Source organism: Bidens hawaiensis, unplaced genomic scaffold (genome assembly GCF_021521415.1).
Source record: "Bidens hawaiensis isolate Kalapana, Puna unplaced genomic scaffold, B.hawaiensis_p1.1 tig00018132_1, whole genome shotgun sequence".
Lineage (NCBI taxonomy): Eukaryota > Viridiplantae > Streptophyta > Magnoliopsida > Asterales > Asteraceae > Bidens > Bidens hawaiensis.
This window is the reverse complement of record NW_027492740.1, coordinates 120514-145135: the sequence shown is the minus strand read 5'-3', so window position 1 is coordinate 145135 and position 24622 is coordinate 120514. Positions and strand designations below refer to the sequence as shown.

The window sequence follows — 24622 nt, the reverse complement described above, 5'->3', positions numbered from 1 at the left end:
CCAAACCCTTTCAATATCCCGGTACAGAACAAAACACACCAAGTCAAACCTTTCAAGCACCAAGACACTCCAGCTACCACCCGTCAAGCTTAACTATGTATCAACCATCCGAAGTCCCAACGTATCATCCTTCCGAGGTTCCTACCTACCAACCATCTGAGGTCTCGCCGTACTACCCATCTGGTGTTCCGACATACCTACCACCGAATCCTCACCCTTCATACACTTTTCTCTCCAACCGACCGATCAAAGAGGAACCTAGATCTCCATCATCAGATTGGATGAAATGCCACTCAGATCAGCGAAGATGGCATACGGGAACATCTACCATAGACTCTGCCGACTCACGTCTCAACAAAGAGGGACCATCTCGCAAGCCTAAAATAAGGGTGATGATGCTGTATGAGAACTTTCGCATGCCTGCAATATCAAAGGAGACTGTCCAATTAATGGAACAAGAGGACCCGGAGGAAGAAGATCTGGAAGAAGAAGAAGAAACGGAAGAAGACCCAGAGGAGGAATACCCAAATAATCCGAATGAGGTGACAACACCGATGGAAGAACCACTTTCTCACCAAAACCTAAGCTATGGTTCTGTTGATCCCTACATGCAATTTCTCCAAGAACTCAAAGGCAAAGCATCATCAAGCTTCCCACCGTACCAAGGCAAGATCCCATCAATTGAAGATCAAGCGAATGAAATCCGGGAGCAGAATGAGGTTGCAGAAGCTTTCTTCAATTACCAATCCGATGTGACTACATCAATATATCCGGACCCGAAGAACCATTTCGACGTAGTCATGATGGGATACCGTGATCCGCCACCCCGCTACGGATATCCAAATGAAATCCCTCAGTCACAGGAGGAACATCTAGACCGAGCCTTACATGAAACAGATGAATTGAGAAAGAAGATAACTGTGGATGGGAAGAAAAAGAAGAAGATAGGAGAGACGCTTCTTCGGAAATGCAATAAGTTGTTCAAGGTGGTGAAAAAGTTCATGAGAGATTGAAGAGAAGATGGTGAAGAATGTGGAGAAGTCGTGTGTGTGTTTAATGTAATCTTTGTTATATGTAATAAGGTTAGGTATATATATATATCAAGTGAATGATATATATAAGAAAAAATGTTGTAAAATAAAATATATATATCATGTTATGATATATATATATATTGTGAAATAAATATATTGTGAAATATATGTGTGTTTTAAAAGAAGAAATTTTTAAATTTCATATATAAAAAGAAAAGATAATGTCTCGATCAAGTAACAATCATGAGGCTTCTCGAAAAGAAGCCGACAAAAGAAAAGAGAAAGAGAAAGAACATGAAAAAGAACAGAATGAGAAAATTCCAGATAAATATATAAATCAAATACAAAAGATAATCAAAGATGTCGTTAGGGCTGAAACAGAAGCTAGATCTCAATCTAGGCAAAATAAACATTCACAATCTATTAACCCTTCTCGAAAATCTATCTCTAAACCTCGTTCTAGACCATCTCACCTAGAAGAAAGTGTTCACGAATCCAATGTATATGGAGGTGTTAGACAAGAATTTAAGAAACTTAAGATCGGTGGGTGTTCGTTTAAGGATTTTAAGTACTTTGGTCCTAAGGAGTTTCACGGTGATAAGGGAGCCATTACGATTGTGAGATGGCTCGAGGAAATGGAATCTATAGTAATAATAAGCAAGTGTTCCGATAAAGAGAAGATTAAATACTCCGCTCAAATGTTCAAGGGGGAAGCGCTCGAGTGGTGGAATACGATGATCATGAGTAAAGGCCGACAAGTGTTATACAATATGTCGTGGGATGAGTTTAAGGGAATGTTGATGGCAAAATTTTGTCCAATGCATGAGACCGATCAAATCCAAACCAAATTCTTAAACCATAAGGTCATTGGAACAAATCTTCGTGAGTACAACTCTAAATTTCACGAATATTGTCGTATGGTTCCCAGCCTGTTACACCGGAATCCAGCAAAGTTACTAGATATATTTGGGGATTACCGGGAAAAATTCGTGACATGGTGAGGTCTCACTTGCCACAAACCGCCGACTCCGCGATGGAGTTGGCTGATTATTTGATGGGCGGAATGATCCGCAACAAGAAAAAAGATAGGAAGGTCATAACAACGCATGATCCGAAGAAAGGAGGAAGCACCCGTTTCAAGGGTAAAGGAATTGACCAACGAAGGTCTGGCTTCAACCCCAACATTCCACAATGCAAAGTCTGTAAGAAATATCATAGGGTTAGATGCCATTTAACTCCACTAGTCTGTGAATCGTGTCATAGACCCGGACATGCAACGGCCGATTGTTGGGAGAAAAAGATGACCTGTTACAATTGCAAAGAAATGGGACACTTTAGCTTTGAATGCCCAAAAATAAACCCGCAATTGGTGGTGTGGGGTGGAAGTGGTCAAAAGAATGAGCCCAAGAAGGGCAATGCAAGAGTCTTCGTTCTTGATACCAAGAAAGCGGTCGACATGCCGGGAAACCATTACCGGTACGTTCCTAGTTAACAACACTTATGCTAGAGTCTTGTTTGATATAGTTGCCAAATTAAGTTTTATAGATTATAACTTTTGTAGTCTATTAAACTAACCTTTAATCAAACTTAATAAAACTCTAAGCCTCGAGACCACTAGTGGCGAAATTGTTAAAATCTCCGAAGCTCTAGAAAACCAATTATTGCCTATGACTCTTGATGGTTTTGATATTGTATTGGGTATGGATTGGTTATCCGACAATCCTGCTCGTATCCTTTGCAATAGCAAAACTGTTGAAATCCAAGCCCCCGATAAACGAACCATTCGAATTGAAGGGGATAAAGACGCTGGCCGAGTTAGCCTAATCTCCATGATAAGGGCTAACAAATGTTTAAATCAAGGATGCTTAGCATTCAGGCCTACGTCACCGAAGAATCTAAACTTAAAGAAATCAAAAACGTTCCTATTGTTTCCGAATTTGCTGATGTCTTTCCCGATGAACTTCCTGGAATTCCTCCCGATCGTGAAGTAGAATTTAGGATCGATCTTATCCCCGGTACTGCTCCGATCGCAAAGGCACCATATCGTCTTGCTCCGCCTGAAATGAAAGAATTAAAGAAACAACTCAACGAACTTCTTAAGAAAGGCTTTATTCGACCAAGTTCATCACCATGGGGAGCGCCGATACTTTTCGTCAAGAAGAAGGATGGATCAATGCGCATGTGTATCGACTACCGAGCTCTCAATAAAGTCACAATCAAGAACCGTTATCCACTCCCTCGAATCGACGACCTTTTTGACCAACTTCAAGGTGCAAGTTTCTTTTCAAAAATTGATCTACGTTCTGGTTACCATCAACTCAAAGTTCAATCCGAAGATATTCCGAAAACCGTATTCCAAACAAGGTATGGTTATTATGAGTTCACGGTCATGCCATTTGGACTTACTAATGCTCCAGCCGCGTTCTTGGATATGATGAATCGGATTTGCAAGCCTTACTTGGATAAATTTTTTATCGTATTCATCGACGACATACTTATTTATTCTAAGTCAAAGGTTGATCATGAAATACATCTCCAAATCTTACTTAAAATACTAAGGACTGAAAATTTGTACGCTAAGTTCTCGAAGTGTGAATTTTGGCTTCCCGAAGTACAATTTTTTGGACACATTATCAACGTAAACGGTATTCAAGTCGATCCCGCTAAGATTGAAGCTATCTCTATGTGGGAGATCCCAAAGTCGCCAACCGAGATTCGAAGTTTCTTAGGTTTGGCCGGCTATTACCGAAGGTTCATTGAAAACTTTTCTCGCATAGTCGTTCCTCTAACCTCGTTAACTTGAAAAAATGTCAAGTATGAATGGGGAGCGAAGCAACAAGAGGCGCTCGATATACTTAAACAAAAAATCACCCAAGCACCTATACTAGCCTTGCCAGAAGGTACTGAGGATTTTGTAGTCTTTAGTGACGCGTCTCATTCCGATTTGGGATGCGTACGAATGCAACGCAAGAAAGTGATCGCTTATGCCTCTCGTCAACTCAAGGTGCACGAAAAGAACTGCACAACTCACGATCTAGAGTTAGGCGCCATAATCTTTGCATTAAAAATATGGAGGCACTATCTCTATGGAGTAAGATTTATCGTGTATACTGATCATAAAAGCTTAAAACACATTTTCGAACAAAAAGAACTTAACATGCGCCAACGACGATGGATGGAAACTCTCAACGACTACGATTGCGAAATCATTTATCATGAGGGCAAAGCCAACGTTGTGGCCGATGCCTTAAGTCGTAAAGAGCATGAAAAGCCAAAAAGAGTACGAGCGTTAAGATTATAACTTCAAATCGATCTTCTCGAACAAATCAAATCCGCTCAAGCTCAAGCAATCAATGAAAACAAGATTTTCGACGAAAAACGCAACGGCACCATTGACTCGCTAGTCAAAGGTGACGATGGTATCCTTAGAATAGAAAACCGAATTTGGGTACCAATCATTGGGAACTTGCGTGAAAAGATTATGAATGAAGCTCATAAGTCCAAATACATGATGCACCCCGGTAGTGACAAAATGTATCAAAACCTAAAGCCAAACTACTGGTGGAATAGAATGAAAAAGGACATCGCTTCGCATGTGGCGAAATGTTAACATGTTTGAAAGTCAAGGCTGAACACCAAAAGCCTTCGGGATTGCTCCAGCAACTTGAACTTCCCGTATGGAAGTGGGAGTAAATAACCATGGATTTCATTACAAAACTCCCAAAAACGACTCGTCAACATAATGTTATTTGGGTTATTGTGGACCGATTAACAAAGTCCGCACACTTCATACCCATTAATGAGTCGTACTCAATGGATAAACTAGCGCGTATCTATGTAAACAACATCGTTGCTTTGCATGGAGTACCGCTATCTATAATCTCTGATCGAGACAGCCATTTCACGTCTCATTTATGGAATAGCTTTCAACAATTGCTTGGTATGAAATTAAACCTTAGCACCGCCTATCATCCTCAAATCGATGGACAAAGCGAAAGAATGATTCAAACGTTGGAAGATATGCTCCGCGCTTGTGTGATAGACTTAGGTGGAAGTTAGGATGACCACTTACCTCTAATGGAATTTTCGTACAACAACAGTTATCTCACAAGTATTCAAGCCGCACCATTCTAGGCGTTATATGGTCGAAAATGTAGGACGCCCGTGTGCTGGTCTGAAACCGGAGACAATCAATTGTCTGGACCCGAAATAGTCCAAGAAACCACAGACAAAGTTCTTCAAATTCGAGAACGACTTAAGACGACACGTGATCGTCAAAAGAGTTACGCCGATGTCCATCGTAAGCCGTTGGAATTCAATATTGGTGACAAAGTTCTATTAAAAGTCTCGCCATTGAAATGTGTTGTTCGCTTCGGAAAGAAAGGAAAGTTAAGTCCTCGATTCGTTGGACCTTTTGAGGTACTTGAACGAATTGGTACTGTTGCATACCGATTGCGACTACCCGAGGAAATGCAAGGAATACACGATGTATTCCACGTTTCAATTTATGTAAATGTTTAACCGATGAATTTTTAACTATGCCATTAAAAGACGTCGAAATAAATGAAAACTTGAAATTCGTAGAACGTCAATTCAAATAGAAGATTTGAAAACAAAGAAATTGAAAATAAGAACATTGAAAATCGTGAAAGTAAAATGGGATTCCCGAAGGGGGCCCGAGTATACATGGGAGCTCGAATCTGAAATGAAAAGGAAATACCCTCACTTATTCTCGTAAAGCAATCTCGAGGACGAGATTTATTTCAAGGTGGGGAAGATGTAACATCATGAAAATTTCAAGTCAAAAATGTCAACTTTCCAAAGTCAATGGACCAAATCTGCCAAATTCCAAAACTCCAAGGTTGAAAATGAAAATTCTGTTTTCTTGTCCTATCGCGATATGCGACGGGAAAAAGGACAATCCCATCACGTATCGCGAAGGTCCTGGTCAAATGGTTCTAGAAGCAGTCAACGGCAATACGCGATCATTCAAAGACCAACGTCATCGCGTATCGTGATGACGTGGCCTGACAAGTTGTGACACGTGTGCCACGTGTCATCCAGTGGCACAACATCACGCCACATGTCACCACGTGGTGCCGCGTCCGCCACGTGGCAGGCCTACGTGGTGAGTGGCCAAGCCAACATCGCGATACGCGACGGGCTAGCCAAGGAGGCCATCACGTATCGCGACGGGCTTCAAATTTTTGTCTATAAATAGCAAGTCCGGGATCTTCACAATCTACACCAAAATTCACACATTTAACTCTCTCTCTCTAACATCTCTCTATACCCAAGAACCATATTCTCGATCCACCTCGATAAACGTGCCCCGATTCCTCGATTTCCGTACCTATTACCTCGATAATCGTGCCATCTCTCGACAACGTACCAAAAAAGAAGGTGTTACTATTCCGACGTCCCGACAATTCATTTTGTAAGGCGTGACGACGTGAGAAGGAGTGTTGGTGCGTCTCGATAAGCGTGCCAAGGTGGAGTATTGATCAAGGAGGGTTGAAAAAGAAAGAGATGTCGAAGTGCTGCTCGATTGTCTAGGGTTTTATAAGCCGACAAAGGTAGGCATAATGCCCGAATAAAATAGTAATAAAATATTATAAAAGTCTTAATACCTCAAGTCGAGGTTATACTCGATACCTCGATAAATAAAAGAAATACATAACAAAGAAAAGAAAGAAAAAGAAAAGAAAAGAAATATATATATATATATATATATATATATATATATGAACATATAAACGTGTGATTATTCTTTATTAAAAATATTATTTAAGCAATAACTAGTATTCTTAAAAAATAAAAAGAAAAGAATACGTTTCTTAGAGAAGAAGAAACGTAGGGTTTTATGAAATTAAACTAAAGGTTTATGATAATACTTTTAACTAAAGGTTTTAAAGTAAAGAATAAATAATCGAGGTGGCGATTATAAAACAAGACTAAAGGTCTTAAGCCGGATTGTATATCCGACAAACAAATGGTTATACTCGTACTATAGGTGCGAGATAGCAACGGGAAAGACCCTCGGACGGTGTTTGAAGCCGATCTAAATTAAAAAGGTGAATACGCCCCAAACTTTTAAACTTGTTTTCAAACGAGTCAAACGTGTTATATGTAAAAGTTTACATGAGACTACGTGTCTCTAAAACATTTATAAACAAAAGTAAAAACCTAACCCTCAGGCTATAGTATACGTTTGTCTGGATTCTTACATATGTGGTAAAATGCGGTGGGCACATCGCACCACGCTTGGTCACGACCTCCAGCCACGATGGGCCGGACCTAAGTACGTCCGAATGAGACTGACCATGTGTATATATATGGTACCTAAGTATGTCGAAACGCTACGGTGTTTTGCCGGGGTGACTAGTGTAGAGACTTGAGTTTATAAATTGTATTGTTTTAACTTGATTATTCCTAAGCCAAGATGGGCCAAGACTTACGTGGTCTTGATGGGTGATCAAGTAAAAGAAAATATTTTAGCGTCATCATATTCACCAGCATTCGTTGCTGACGTATTTTCTTAACATTTTGCAGGTAATCAAGAATAGGGCTTGAAGAACGAAGTGCTCATGATTCCGATGGCTCGGATATTTTGTTAACTTAAATATTAAAATATGGTGGTTTTGTAAATTATAAACAAGTAAACCTTAAATGGAACTTTCGTTCCATCTTTTGTAATATAAATATTTACAACTTTAATCCACATGTTTTATAAGTCTTCCGCTATTTAACTGTAACTCTGATTTATATAAAAATGTGGTACCAACTGTTGGTCGCACTCCTAGTCCTTAGATGGGGGTGTGACAGGTTGGTATCAGAATCATAGATCTTAGCGAATTGGGTATTAAAAGATAATACCCAAGCTTCGATCCAAGCATAGGAAAAATATTTATACTTGTTTATTTGAATAAGGATAAGAATGGTTGGTAACCCTTTCATGTCAACTAATCTTGTTACAAGGTTTATATATATATATGCATATATATGTATGAATTATAATTATATATTAATAATAAAACAAATTTTACTTTATTAAAACCCAAACATCATTATTGACTTTTCTCGTCATTTATCATTTTTACAAATTTCTTATATATATATGTATATGTATATATATATTGTATATGTAATATTCTTTTAATTGAAAATATAATAAAACACATTAAATGTGTTAGACGAATTAACTATATTTTTACAATTGCGTTTTATTAAAGATTTTAAAATATAGATATTATTATAATTAAATATTTAAACGTTTATTATTATAGTATATCGTAACTCATATTTATTTAAATTAATTATTCATAACTTAGATTATATGATAAGCAAAAATTCTTTTTAATTTAAATAATGACTAATAATATTGTTTTCATAATAACAAGTAAACCTTAAAAATATATCGTTCAATCAATAACGTATTAAATCACAAACATAACTCAAATCACATAGAAATCATTAAGTCATTATACGTATTATCTCATTATTAATTAATTCATAATATTATATTATCTAATTAGGAATCCTTGACGGTAAATCCCGAAGGGTTTATCATTCTCACATCCTCACTTGTGTTTTGTTCACTAATTAGGTGAGTAATCACTTCCCTATTTTACTTGTTTTCAAATGTTTTTGGGACACTTGTTTACCATTTATCAAATTATTTATCTTATTATTTTTCAAACGCAAACTGTGATCTTTGTGTAGTGTATCAATTAAATGACTGCCTGTTACTTGCTATTTGCTTACTTGCTTACTTGAATCGCATTCGGAGAGGTCCAACATAATCTCATTATAGAATGATCATACGACCGTCGTAGTGGCCGGAGCCCGATCGCATTGGCAATGGTTTCACCGACACTCATTACTTGCTTAATGATTTCATTCTTTATACTCATAGATAACAGTTTTGCTTATTTTTGTTCATTTATTTATATCATTATATATTACCATTATTGTTTGTGTCAAAACTGGTGATATACTCACTCAACATGTGTTGTTGATCAATATATATTGTACGCATTTGCAGGTTATAGATTAGATTGCTTATTGAACTGAAGCTGACGTACAGATGACTTTAGGATAATAAACATATACAAGAATAGTTGGTTTTGTTTTTGTAATTTTCTTTATTTTTGTTGTATTTAAATGTTGTTTGATAATAAATAAATTAATTAGATATTGTCGCTTTATATTTTCATGATAGTACCTTGAGAAGTGTGGGCAATTAGTTAACGCCCCAGCATTTTCGCTGTAGGTTGGGGTGTAACAGCAGAGACAAGCCCATCATATAAGCTCTTAACTACATAAGGGAGTATTTAATGAGAATGATAGTAAATGCTTTAGAGGTAATAAAAAGGACTAAAAGCATGCTTACACCCACTACCACCCAAGAGTTTGATCTAATTAGAAAAAAATGCATCACACTATAGTGTTCAGTGGAATGGGGGGATTTGTATCAAGTTAGTGGTAGACTAGGTAAGCAAAGAGTTGTTGACTTAGTTAGGAAGACTACCTGCAGAAGGTGGGAACTGATGTAACACCCCGACCGATGGCGGATTATACATCGGGGCGCCACGTATTGTTTCATTACTCGCGACACTATTTGGGTGTCAATATTTAATAAATACATTTCATTGCGCACGCGCAGAACATGACATAAAGTAACATAAATCATATCATAACTTAAAATATTCAAATAACATAATATGTCTTGTTACATTTTAAACTAGGTCCAAAAAAAGAAAACATCCTATGTGTCCTCAAGCTTCCAGAAACAGCTACAGCAAACCTGAACATGTGTTAAAATAAAACGTCAACACTTGCGTGTCGGTGAGAAATCAAGTTTAATAAATATAAATAGATAACAATATCTGCGCGCATCATGTGTATAACTGGTGTTCAACAAGGGTGTAATCAGATTGTGATCAAGCCTTAGATCATAGCTCATAGTTCAATCCGTGCTCCCAATTGAGCACAAAAACAAGAAAACTGTGCAAGTGTAAACAAAAGATAAATCATAAACGATAGTTCTCCCGTGTTCATCTAATGGATCCATGAAAACTGCGGAATAGGCCGACAAGACGGTTAATGATCCACACATACAAATAAACAGCCAAGTCTACGTCCATAACACATGGGGTTTTGCGCGACAAAAGTTTATAAACAAGTTTAAGACTCAAGTTTGTACGAACACATGAACATCCCAAAACATTAAAAATAAAAAGGGATTAGGTACGAGATTACTCACCTGAAAAAGGTATGTTGAAAGATAATGCAAGAAACAAGCACAAGTTAACCTATAAATAAAAGTTTATTGATTTAATGATTTGTTTTATGCCTTGAATATATGTTAGCATAGTAATATGTATCTTTAACAAATTATTATATATTATATATTACCGGAAATCTGGGCAGGACAAGGGAAAAGACGAAGGCAGAGAGAGGAGGCGGCTGAGGAACAACGGCAGAAGGCAAGGAGAAGAGAGCAGAGGGGAGTTTAAGTGTTTGTGTGTGTAGTGTTAAATAACAAGAAAATAGTATTATATATAGGGAAACCCTAGGGAACACAATCCCTTAAAAAGAGGAAAAAGATCTTAACAAATCAAGCAAAAGATATCAAAAAGCACAAGAAAACAAAAGCAAAAGATATTAAAAAGATATGGCAGCAGGGGAACAGGAAAAAGGCTGACAGGTTACAGAATAAAGCATGGGAGGAGTCAGATAAAGGTACTGGTCAAGGCATGCAAAAGAAGATTTCAAAAGATTATGTCAGTCACTTTTTCTGCCAACCAATGGGGTTGGTGCGCATGCTGCGCCGAAAGTGACTATTCAGACAGAAGATAAGATATCACAAAAGAATACAGGCTGACCTAAACAGAAGAAAAGACTTAAGGTCTAGCGCGAGAAAACTCGAGCGCTACGCGCGAGGGCGAAGGCAGACAGAGAACAAATCCTTGGCGCGTCGCGGGAAGAACTACAAATCCTTAGCGCGCCGCGGGAAGAACTACAAATTCTTAGCGCGTCGCGGGAAGAACTACCATTCTTAGCGCGCCGCGAGAAGAACTACAATTCTTAGCGCGTCGCGAGAAGAATTACAATTCTTAGCGCGCTGCGAGAAGAATTACAATTCTTAGCGCGCTGCGAGAACAGTTCGCCTCGCGTATCGCAGGAACAACTGGTCTTCACGCAGGCTTCCTTGTAAGGAGTCTGGCGCGTGGAGCTGCGCAGACATCCTTAGGCGGGAAGAACCAAATGACAAGCAAAGAGTTAAGAGGAAAAGGGGTTCAAGGCGCAAAGGGTTAAGCAAGGAGGCGGGACGACGACAAGAGAGAGAAAGAAAGGGACGGATCGGCGGAAAAGAAATTATTATTAATAGTAAGTAATATAAAAATATATATAATTATTAAATGTTAAATTTACAAAGATAAATAAACAATTTTTAAATCATAAAAAGAATCGGATTCGAAAACGGGTACCTGGGTCGGGTCGGGTCGGATCGGGCAAATGTCACAACTGACAGGAATCCCATTGCTTAAACTATGTCTACTGTTCACTTGTCAAGTTTTTAAACTATGTTTATTTGCAAACCAGGTATTCCATGTGAACATGTGGTTGCAGCAGTTTGGTACAATGCTACTAATGGTGAAAGGGATGGTGTCCTAGAATGTTGGGTTCATCCAATGCATACAATGGAAATGTGGAGACATGTTTACTCATTTAAGATAAACCCAATAAATGACAGAAACTTATTGCCAAAGTCTCCATGTACTATATCTATTACACCACCCAAACATAACAAACAAGTTGGTAGACCCAAGAAGGCAAGGAAGAAATCTGCATTTGAGATGGAAGAAATGACTAGAGCTGGTAAGTTGTCAAAGAAAGAAACTAAAGGATCTTGTTCAAGGTGTGGCAAGTCAGGACACAACATCAGGTCATACAAAAAACCATTATGATTGGTCTTTGGGAACATGGTGCATGAACTTTGTTTGAGTAGTCTTTTGGATCTTAGTTTGGTTTACCCCTTTGTCTAGTACGTATGTTGTTTGGATCTTAGTTTCGTCTTTTGAACTTGTTTAAATGATCTAGGATATTTGGTTTTTGAACTTTGTTGTAATGATCTAGGATGCTTATGTAATGACTATGTTGAATGGTTGGTTTGTGTAATGGCTGTGTTGAATGGTTAAATTGATGGCTATTGTTAGTTTGGCAGTCAAATGGTAAACTTTGCAATGTGATCTTAAAAATTTGGCAATCAATTGATATCAATGTAATTGGCATTCAATGTGATATTAACTTGTGCAGTCAACTAGTGCAAGATTACGTAGTGTAGTCAACTAGTGCAAGATTGAGTCATTTGTCATGACCACAACATTAGATCAACATTACATATAAGATCATAAAACATTAGATTGATAAGTCAACATTACATTGCATAATGTTGACTGAGTACACCACCTGGAAAAAATTCCTGGATCCGCCACTAAATAGGAAAAGAAAAGAAAGATAAAATTTTCCTATTATACCTTTTAAGAAAACTATTATATAGAGTTAGATATGAGGGTAATTTAAGAATCGATAGGAAGTTACTGTTGAACACAAAAATTTTTCTCATTATCTATCCAATTTGGAAGGTTGAACATATGCTTAAATTTTTTGTTTTTTTCTTTCATTTCCTCCCCAATCTTCTTAAAAAATATTTGAAGCATGGTTTTTCCCCCTATTTTTTCCTTCACCTTTCCTTGTTAAATGAGACTCAGGAACACAAAGGAAATTGTTAAACCTCTTTATTTAATGTAAATTAATTCTTAAATTATTGTACGTGGAGAGAATTTAACGCCCGTCAACATTTTATGCCCCTCAATCCATGAAACGAGTGTATGCCACCAAGGTATATACACTAGCAGTGGCGGAGGTACTGCTTGGCTACCGGGTTCGTCCAAACCCAGTCTTTTTTTGGTTTTATATACAACTATAGTGTCGAATTAACGAGCGAACTGATTCTTTTTTGACGAGCGAACCCATTAAAAAAGGTGAAAGAAGTATGAAAAAAAAAGTATATTTGTTGTGTTTTGAATTTGAAGGTGGTGTGAAAAATGAAAAGGAAGAAGTATGTGCGCTGTTCGTCCTTCCTGAATCATTATTTACGGTTTATTTTGTTTTGACCCTTGGGCCCTTTTTAAGCCCAACATAAATAAACTTTTTTTACACGTCTCCTTTGATTTGATTATTTATTTTGTCTGGTGAGTTCAAAATAATTTATATTGGCTTCAATATTTTCATTTAATATAGTGATTCTAATCGAGCAAACTACACTTAAAAAAAACATTAGATTTCTTTCGTTTTAAGTTTTTCTTATTTTTAATTTTTAGCAATGGTAAACAAAATTATTATATAATATGAATTCTAAATTATTAATTTTGACCCTTGATTAAAACCTATTGGTTCAACCACTTATATGTTAAGTGTTAGTTCAGTAAGTTTGAGTAAATATTAGTTCTATTTGGTAGTCTCTTCAAATCCAAAAGTCCAAATCTTACATATATTTTGGCCCCGATTAAAATGTTTAAGTTCGTCACTGCGTCCAGTCCACCCATCTTTCTTTAATTTTGATTTTCACATAATCAAATTTATATGAGTAAAAAACAAGGTTACTTTTTGTTTGATGGGTGACGATTATATAAAATGGTGTGTTTTGCATTTGTAATATTGAAATGAGTTCTTTTTAAAGTCATTTCAAAACATGAAAACGTCTAGGGGCGATCATAATATGTAATACCTTTTTAATTCAAAATTACTTAGTATTTTGTTGAATGTTAATAATGAACTTTTGTTATGACACTAACATTACCTATTTAATTTATCCGGCCTCACCCAACTGGGCCAGAAAACTTTATCGCCGGAAAAAAGTTTAACACCGAAAAATCTCGAACCGGGCCTTAGCTTCCAAGTAAAGCTTAAAACTTAAAACATGTTCGTAAATGTGACGCGTCTTTAATTTTGAAAACCGTTGCCAATACATATATAAATAACGCAAACCCAAACTCTATTCTCATCACAATTCACATCCTCCTTGAAACCCTAGTCGTAAAATTTACGCATTCTGATTTCATCAGTTCAATATCTCCAGAGGCGATTATTAATTAACAGGTTTGATAATAATAATAGTTTATTGCGACTTCGATTCGTGTTTTCCTCTTGTAAATATATAAAAATATACACATGTATATCAATCAAATCGTCAAGTTCTTCGGATTGCCACGGACGATTGGATCTAGTTTTCACGATTCCAGATGGTGGCCGGATATGATAGGTTTAGCTTTTAGGATTTTGTTTGTTTATTTTCACCAGCTGTGCGTTGATTGTTGGATAATAATGTTAGGGTTAGGGTTTAGATTGTGAATGCCATTTGATTATATTATCATCTGGCGATCGGCAGATTCGGTGGAAGTTTGTTTTGATTGCTGGATAATGTTAGGGTTAGGGTTTGGGTTGGGCGTTGGGGATATCACTGGATCATATTTAGTACGCTTGGCTTTCAACGGTTTCGGTGGAAGTCTGTGATAAATGCTAGATTTGATTGGTCTTCTGGAACTATTGGATTATGCGATTGTCGTTTTGAAACCTGATGATCAGCACTTGATATATGGAAGATTGAATGATTTTGTTGAATAAGGTGAGCTAATTATCACTAGTTTTCATATTATTTAGAATGGCATTGGTTGCTGGTAAGAGGTTATCAATCAAGACCGACAACTCCGTGTTCAAGAGACTTGGTGGAAGGAGGACTCAAGAAAACAACGCTGGAAGAAATCATCAAGCTCCTGTCATCTGCAAGTATTGGTTGGAAGGAAGATGCACCAGAAATCCCTGCAAGTTTTTGCACCCGGAGCGAGCTAAACCGGACACTGTTAAGTCTGGTCTTGTCTGGAAGAATCCCAAAAGTTATAATAAGCTGAACACTTCGCCACCCAAACCGACGTTTGTGAAGAACAATCCCAACAGTTATAAGTTGAACAGTTCACCTCCCAAACCGACATTTGTGAAGAACAAAGAGAACTGTGACCACAATAAGATTGTCATGAAGAAGACAGAACAAAAGGTGTTGCCAAGTTCTGGTCAAAGTCAAACTAAATGTGATGAGAAGACTGAAAATGGTGTCAAAGACGAAAAGTGCCACAATTTGCAATCATGGTTTGGGGATAATGGACTTTCATTGATTGCCCAGTTGGAAGGACATTCAAAGGTGTTAAAACATGCCACCAAGTTGTTTTTCTTTGTTTAACATTACGAACCTACTTATTAATTGAATTTTTGTATTCAGGGCGTAACTGGGATTGTATTACCACATGGAACCAACACACTTTATTGTGCAAGCAAGGACAAATCTCTTCGAGTTTGGGATTGTAATACTGGAAAGGTCGGTTTTGAATCTTTTTGCATTGTGAAGTATTACTTTTATGCTTATACAACATATCTTGATGTTTATGCTGTTATTTTGTGCTTACAGTGTGGGGATGTTATCAACTTTGATGAAGAATGTGGGACTTTGGTTGAACAAGGCCCATGGATCTTTGCTGGGCTTCAAAATATGATTAAGGTACGTCTTAATACTAATTTGTTAAATAAACGTAATGGTGTAATGCTTGTAGAGTTGTAGTTACTAATTGGGATATTGATTATGGCAGGCTTGTAATCGCGAAACTCAAACAACAGTAGTTATCCAAGCAAGTGGTGGAATGGTTAATGCAATTACCAAGTTTGAAGACACTCTCTTTGCCGGGATGGAGGTAAAATAAAAAATTTAGTCATTTTTTAAGTAATCTAATTATTTACTCGTATATATCTCATCAGTTGTAAATTTTGAACTTCGGTGCAGGATGGTACTATTTTATCATGGAAATCCACTTCTAAAAACAGTTTCGCAGAAGAAGCGACTTTTTGAAGGGTCACACTGGATCTGTACTTTCTCTCATTGTAGGAACTAAGCAGCTCTTTTCTGGTTCTGCCGACCGCACTATTTGAGTATGTTTCTGTAAACATTAAAAAAGATTGTATTTTTAAAAAATCTTATCATTACGTTTACTGATTGTGGTTCTTTTTCTTTTGAAGGTATGGGACGCTGAATCCTTGGAGTGTAAACATGTTCTCAGTGCACATACGAGTGACGTGACGAATGTCATTTGTTGGGATCAGTATTTGTTTTCTGGTTCATTGGACAAAACAATCAAGGTTTGGGCTGCAACTGCAAGTGGCAACATTGAGGAAGTTTTTAAACATAATTTGGATAATGTAAGTTGTTAATTAAGTCGTGTTTTCTCTTTTTGTGGAACATAATCATAACATGTGGTTTAATGGTTTCGATTTCTTGATTATTGCAGGGTGTTCTTGCCTTTTGTGGGACACATGATGCTGAGGAAAAGCCGTTATTGCTATGTTCATGCAAAGACGATGGCGTTCGCATATTTGATTTGCCCTCGTAAGTTTCACACTTTATGCATAACTTAATGTGGAGGTTGTTGGCATTGAAAATTAAACCTTTTTTGTTTTTTTTATTATTTAGGTTTGCTGAAAGGGGTAGAATATATTCAAGACACGATGTTAAGGCAATCCAAGTTGGTCCCGAGAGCCTATTCTTTACCGGTGATGCAGCAGGCTTAGTTTCTGTATGGAAACCAAATGGAGAATCTGTCAAGTGAACTCAACAAGAAAAGAGTTTAGATGAAGTTATAAATTAGTGAAACAACTTGTAAATTGACGATTATTTGAATGAATGCAATTCATATTTTTGAGTATTTGTATCATATTAGTTAGTATGCCCTTTGCTGCTAAATTTTGAATCAAGCACGTGCCCAAGTAGTATGGGAGACGGTTTTCTAATCGGGTGCCAAAGATTTTTATCGCCATCTAATTGGTTCAAAACGAACACGTATGTGTGTTAACACCATTCACCATGACTACTGTTTTGTCTCCAACACCCACTCATCGTGTCTGCTGCTCCACCACCTGTGACACCTTCACCGCCCCAACGCCGGTGCCACCATCATGGCCACCACTCTACCATATAATTGCCACCACTGACACTCCCACTACCACCGAAACGCCCATTGCTGCTGTGCCTCATTCCCTGACCATAGCCACCTTCACAGTCACCACTAGCCACCATGAAAAAATATAGCGAGTGAACTTATTTTGTTTTTTTTTTTTGTTTTCTAAAACGACTCATTTCAACATAACCCTAGTCTGGCCAAAGAGCGTTTTGGCTGGCTAAACTGATACTCTTCTAAAATGGCCGTTTTGACCCAAACTCATAAATCATATTGCTCCGAACCGTCGTTTGACCTGCCTGGTTTGCTGGGCTTAGATTTTTATAATTTGAAACTCATGATAAAGTATATAAGAACACAAAAAAAAAGCTCAACTTAGGACTTTAATACATACCAAAACCAAACAAGAGTAACATAGTTCACAAAGGGAGACAATATACAAGATGGCATTGTTCACAAGCTATATATTGTATGCCAAATATTATTATCATTATTATTCTATACACACATGAAACACATAATCCATCAACAAAGTGTCAAGAAGGCAAAAAGCGTTCAAATAAGCTCCCAAACGAAAAGCTAGGCTTATTACTTGCCTGGGGCGGGGTCGAGTTTGAAGTCGAAGGAGATCTCTTAACATTAAGCATCATCGTGTGCCCGATTTCCTTTCTGAGCCGTTCAATAGTTTTCGTGTCTACTGGATTCCCAGAAGCATCTCTAACATAGAATATGTTCACGGCTTGTTCCCCGACTGTTGTAACGCCCGCTCTTGACACTGACAGCCCGTTTTCCCGCAGGACTCGTGTTACTTCTGAAAGCAGTCCGACACGGTCTTTTGCGCATAGCTCTAGGCTAAGACCCTTTATCATCAATGTCATCCGCGAGGTTATTGCGAAATAAATAATTAAGACAGGTTACAAAATCTATGCTTTTATAGTAATAATAATCCAATTTTTTTAATCATTCAACTTAGATGGCCATTGGTCATATACATCTATTTTAATACAATAATGTCGCGTGTTATCTAAAACGGGTCAAATCAAAACAATTAAGTAAAAGAGTAATGGGCTAAAAGTCGCACCGAGTTTACTCTTAATGTATACATCTCAAACCGCGTTACTGAAGGATTTAGATTATTACTGCAATCATAACTAACATGTAGTTATTTATAAAAATATTTTAAAAATTGACTAGAAAATGCTAGCAGGTCAGCAATCCTAACTAAACGGGTCGTTTTCGCGCGTTGGCAAGCTTAAAACAACACAAACCCGAAAATTGAACATGATCTAGACCCGAAAATCGTGTCAAACACGTGAACCCGAACATGACACCCATTTTAGCGGAGTGACCCCCCCAGATTCACATTACATTTTTACAGCAAACAATAAACATATACAAATTTATATAAAACAATTATGTTTTTTATTATAAAATCTTTTGTCCATTTTCTTATTAGCTTTACACTTTGGCATAAGATCCCCAACCAATTTAATTTATTACATAAAACACATTTAAAAGAAATAAACGGGTTAAACAGTCAACCTGAGAACCCGTCGGCTTAACCTGAACACGACCCGTTTAGCTTAAAGGGTTTTCAACCCGAAACTAACCCAAATCCGTTTATAGTTTACATCAAACCCAAACCCCTGAATTTCGTGTTATATTATAATATATTACACACACACACGAGGCTAATAAGTTAATATTGCTTACCTCGCTTACTCTTCGCAGAATTGCAGCCTCAATACACCTGATAACTCTTTCCTCCTCTCCTTCAGTGTTGACCGGGGAGCCATCCGCATGACGGATATAATACTCCTAAAAACATATAAAAATACACCCCGAATTTCATCACTACATGTAAATTTACAAAAAAACTATATTTAAATTTTCGATAGAAGATCACGATAATGCTGCAAAGGAGTAAACTCCTAACTCACAAGGAGATATCAGATAACATTCAATCACCTCCAAAAGAAAGCAGACAAGTTTCAAAAATATGAAACACATGCATACCTGTGTTGCATAGGGGCTATCAGATGAGATTGTAGCATGAAAAACAACATACTGCATATCTGTGAGTGTGCAAACAATATCAAACATAAGTTTGGGCCGATCTCTGCACCGTACAGTCACCACCGAGTAATCCTTCTCCAGACACCGGTCAACTGAAATCTTTAACTCCAGAAAACCAGCACAATCAGCCTCAGAAGCCAACCCTTTGACTTCATAATCCATTTCAGCAAACAACATCTGGTGTAACCGCCGGTCAATGTGAGTCAACCCCATTGAGAAATTAGTATGAGCTGCCACTTTATCATCATCGTCTCCACACACTCGGAGAATATGCTTGAGTTGTTCTTCCATAGCGGATAAACGTGCAGGATCATGTGAAGCAGTGGTATCATCGTTTAAGTAAACAACGCAGGCGATTTTTCTGTTGTGTGTCCAGACCTCACCAGCTGCCACATTGAATTGTTGGTTTGCAATTACAGCTGAAATCTCGGATAATAGTCCCCGGGCGGTCTCTTCCTACAAGCTCAATGGCAGTGCAGTCACCCATTGAGTGAACCCCTACCTGTTTGGCGGACCATGACTTGGTTTCGCTTGCAGTGTGGCCTTTCGGACCCAGAGCCTAATAACAAAAAAGTCACATCAGAAGTATAATACGAGCATTGCTATAGGGGTCGAGTTCGTGGGTCGAAGACAGAACCTGGAAACTTTACATGGACCCGAAAATTGTGTCACATGAACACAACACGTGCATTTTGCAGGTTAACATCAACATGGCCCGTTTAACCAGAAAAGAATAATATATAACTTTTTTGCATACACTTTAAAATTTTAAATATTTTTTCTGGTGAAAATATGTTTAAACAATATGGCATGTCATTTCTAAATTAAATTTTGCCAATATATTACATGCACATGTTCATATTACATGTTTTATGTAATTTACAAGTTGAATTTGTTTCAGTTTATCATACATCAGTGCACTTCTCAATTTTCTTTACCAGTAAAATTCGGCTGGGAGAGGAGACAGACGAAGAAAAATATTTATGGATTTTCAAGTTTTCAACTTTGCGTGTCTCCGGAGAAACAAATTAACCAAAGAACACTTCAAATAAGGAGATAATAAAGGAGGAGAAAAGGGCAGAGATGAAAGAGATATTTAATATAAACATATACTTTCGTACTCAGTATATCCCACCAATAGCAAAGCTGTGGTAGGGTCTGAGGAGGGTAGGATGTAGACAGTCTTACCTCTACCCTTTAGGAATAGAGAGACTGCTTCCGGTGAGACCCCCCGACTCAATAGTAGTTTTGCATCAAGCCTTGGACATAAGGCGCATAACACTCAACCATCGGGACACCGCCGATTGGTGCATGTACACTTGTCTTTCGGCTATCCACGCCACCACATGATGCCTGATTAACCTTCCGCCACTTTTAACGTTATTTTCACGAGATTAGTAAAATAACATCAAAATTAATGCAATTTCACTTTTGCCCACCCGAGGGTTTCACACATATATATACATTATATGTGCGCACCGCAAGCAGGGCCTTATGAACATATACTTTATATTTTTAAAATCAATTAACTAGAGTAACAAAAAAAAGATATTAGATGCAAAGGCTACTATTATTCTCAACATATTAAAGGTTTTTAATCAAAGCATATTACATGCATATAGAGTGAGAGAGAGATATAGAGAGAGTTGAAAGGAATTGTTTGTAAAGATTCTTCACACACACACACACAGATATATATATATATATATATATAGAGAGAGAGAGAGTTATAAAGTTATTCCTATTAGCCCATAGTGACATTAGTAATTATTCCTAAGAAAGAATCTTCTATCTTTTCATACAACCAACCCTTTCATTGTCAAATAGTAGAGCTAAAAGAAGATCCTCTTATTTTAAAATAACCAATTATGATGGCATTTACTAGAAAAATATGATGTTTTTAATCTTAAGGTTGGAGTTTTTAGCATTGTTCTCATGGACAGTATGACACTGCAACTTCATTTCCGCATTGGGCCCGTTCTAGAGTTTACAGAACACTCAATTTGAAATGTCCCCATAATCTGTTTGCTTAAAAATAATGGATAAAACGAGTCTGTTCTGAACAGACGATCTTTTAATAAGGTCGGTCGGGTTAACGTTAGGTCATTTTCTACCAAGTCTACAAGGTTTACCCCTTTGACTCATTGGATATCAAATTCCATCCAAATCAGCCAATCAGAAAACATTAGTAAACGTGCAGGACATTTTTGTGGATATCAAGTTCTAGTATATATGTCAAACTGAAAGATTTAGATACAAATATATAAGCTGATCAAGAGACATACCTTTTCTATGTATTCGATCATCATCCTATCAGTTATCTTATTTCCTTCTTGGTCGGTCACATGAAACACTGCAAAAGAGTAACAGGAAAGATAACCAACTTAAAAGAAGCAATTTATGCAAGTGAACAAGAGACGGAACATTACATAATATGATATATTTGGAAAAAAGAACGATGCAACATAAAGGTTTATGGAAAAAATATGAAAGTACGGTAATATCATATCCATGTTCAAGTTTCATTCTAAAATGTACGTGCGCATACCATCCATGAACCAACCACCATCAGAGGAAATGTACGCTTTAGTAATAATAAGATCAAGGTCTGCAAGGATTTGGACCACTTCCAGTAATATTCCTGGTTTGTTTACACTGTCAACCTGTGAGGGAAAAATAAACAAAAATCCACCTAGTGAGATTCGGTGTTTCTTGAAAACGACATAAAGATCTAATAAGACAGTTAAGGCCACCGGTGTGCTGTATTATTTCATCAATACAGTCAAAATTTTACTCTTGGAGAGCTCCAGAAGATTACTTCTACTCAATGTTTGTGACAAGAAATAGTAAAGGTATGTTATCATCTTGTAACTTTATTATGCATAACATTACGATATTCCATACTTTCAATATAGACAGTACCCTGATATCAACCACAGTAGACAAAGTTGCTATATAATCACCCTCTTGGTCAAAACTGATTGTTTACTATTTATTAATGAATCTGATTTAGTTATTCATTATGAATCTCAGTTCTACTGCATTAGAAGTTAGAACACCTAATAAACGAGTCACAAGATTACCTTAACTAACGTACACTCTCGACAACTTATCATTATCCACAGAAACCCTGCATACACAGAACGCGTGTGAGTAGAATAGTGTCATTTTGCACAAAAGAAAAGAGAGAGAACCTTGGAGGGTTTATTCTTATGCTTAAGCTCTCGTAGTCAGGGTCAAAGTAAGGCAATCCTCCCGGGGCCATTGATGAGGGTGTAATTTATGGAGATATCACCCTCTTTGTCAATGTGAATGCTTGTAATTACATAATTTTCACTGCATACGTAAAAATGTGTTTGGCAAATGGCAGATCACATGCTGGTTACCATCTGCACACTTCATTCAGTACCTATGAGTAATGCCCTCAACAGTTTAATAAATAAACCTGAAGATAAATCTCAAAAATATCATGAGTAGTTTATGTGTAAGAAATTTGAAAACAGAGCAATCGATGAGGACTTCAAGTCTACGCTAACAAATGCTTTTCAAGAAACCATCAAATTTTAAAAATCCGTAGTTTCTTACAACATTTTTCTAATTAACCAACAATTTGGAACAACAACACTTATCAATAGATCAACAGATCTAGACATGTTATTAATATAGCATTATGAAACTGATTAAAGCGACAAGAACAATCAGAATCATCAATCATTTGTATAGCATGATTTATCAAAGAGTAGCGTTTACATCTCACTAAAAGGCAGACAAGCAACAAGCTGCGCCGCTAGCTTATTTTGGATAGAAAAACTAAATCATTTAAAAAATAACATTCATAGATCGTGGGGTCATAACGGTACACACAATCAGATAATTAAAAAAACTAACTTTATAAGATATGAATCCGTCAGAATTTACTTTTACAGCAACTTCTACACAACTTATCAAAGTCAAATTACTTTTTACCCTAACCGAGGTTATAATAAATATAAACACACATTTCAAAACCAGAACAAGTAGTCGCAGTAGTAGTAACAGTTACCTATTTGCGTGAAAAAACAACACAATGGATCTCCAAATTCCGTAAACCTAATTCGTACGGTACAGAATACAATTAAACTAACACAAAGCGAATAAATATATATCCGGTTTACAGATAAACTCAAATTAACCTTGTAAAACAACAAGACGCAAACGAAATCAATAGAGGAAAACAGTGTGATGGAACGAACGAACAAACCTTTTGATCTTGGGCAATGGTGGAATCAAGTGGAAGCATATGAGAGTTTTGAAAAGGTGAAAAGGACAAAAGCAAAACAAATATTTTGGTGCTTTCGACGTCGGAAGAGCACTTATATATACCAGTGCTCTTTCCACTCTCTCTCTCTCTCTCTCTCTCTCTCACTACAAGGTGCTTATATTCTCTCTCTCTCTCTCTATATACATATTTATATATACACACACATGTGTGTGTATGTATCTTATTTTTCTATGTATTTGTTAATTGCTGTTGGCTTTGGCGCGAGTTTGTAGGAAAATGAGAAACAGAATTATTATTAAGACGTTTGAGATTTCGGGGTGTTCATGGCGAGTATTAAAAACGGACTTGTGTATGTATAACTTTTTTTTAATAGATTGAAGATAATTGTGATAATACAATAAAACATGTATCAGGCTATGTTTGTTGTTTTTAGGTTTTTAACTGGACAATTGGCCGATGGGCTAATTATTTGATAAGTTTTATAAAAACAATTTAGAGGGTTGTTTGGTAACTTTTTAATTATTTCATTAAGATGCTACACCTGGATTAGTGAGCATCAAAGTGTGTTAGGTTCACTAATTGTCAACTTTGAATCATGATGAGCCTCAAATTTATAAATATATTGAACGGAGCTTTTTGAATTGGTTGGCCCTTTTAGCGGCTCGGGTGATGGGTTTTCAAATAGCCCCTTAACGAGTTTTATAAAAAAGGTTTGCGGATTTAATTATAACGTGTTTAAATGTTAATGTTTAATTTTAAATTCTCTTTATAAATGTATATACACACACTTTCCGTGTTAGGTCGACGAAACCAGACTTTTATGAAGGGTCACAATAAGAAGATTTTTTTACATTCTCAAATCTCAATTATATATTACTTAGCTTTCTTTACCAACTGATTTACTGGAAACACGATAATGATGTTGAACTAAAGGAGCGGTGCTTTAGTGGTACGCGGTGATTTTCTCTCCGGTTCGACTCTCATTTGTGACAAAATGTCGTGTGCAAGCCAGGGATTTTACCATAGTTGTCACTCGGGCGGTGGGTTTTCCTTAAAATTGGCGCGAGCCGAGTCATCAACGTTGTCTGCGATTGCAGACATGGGTGACCTTTTTGCCTATAGTAACCTGTATATTTTTATCGACAATATAGGTTTTGAGTTTCTTATAAAAAACTATATTATAAAAG

The 24622-nt window shown here is 36.9% G+C and overlaps 2 pseudogenes across 2 annotated transcripts; one reads left to right on the top strand and one right to left on the bottom strand.

The window, feature by feature from the left end:
- Nucleotides 1-14270: 14270 nt before the first annotated feature.
- LOC143555459 (zinc finger CCCH domain-containing protein 48-like) lies at nt 14271-16834 on the top strand (annotated as a pseudogene). The gene is made up of 8 exons (XR_013139208.1): nt 14271-15297; nt 15376-15471; nt 15562-15651; nt 15740-15841; nt 15931-16076; nt 16164-16343; nt 16433-16530; nt 16615-16834. The product of XR_013139208.1 is annotated as a zinc finger CCCH domain-containing protein 48-like (transcript).
- A 644-nt stretch (nt 16835-17478) lies between these two features.
- Nucleotides 17479-23434, bottom strand: LOC143555458 (ACT domain-containing protein ACR3-like; annotated as a pseudogene). The gene is made up of 8 exons (XR_013139207.1): nt 23415-23434; nt 22369-22583; nt 22258-22304; nt 21723-21837; nt 21460-21527; nt 19115-19733; nt 18812-18916; nt 17479-17958 (listed from the first exon to the last, which is right to left on the bottom strand). The product of XR_013139207.1 is annotated as an ACT domain-containing protein ACR3-like (transcript).
- Nucleotides 23435-24622: the final 1188 nt, after the last annotated feature.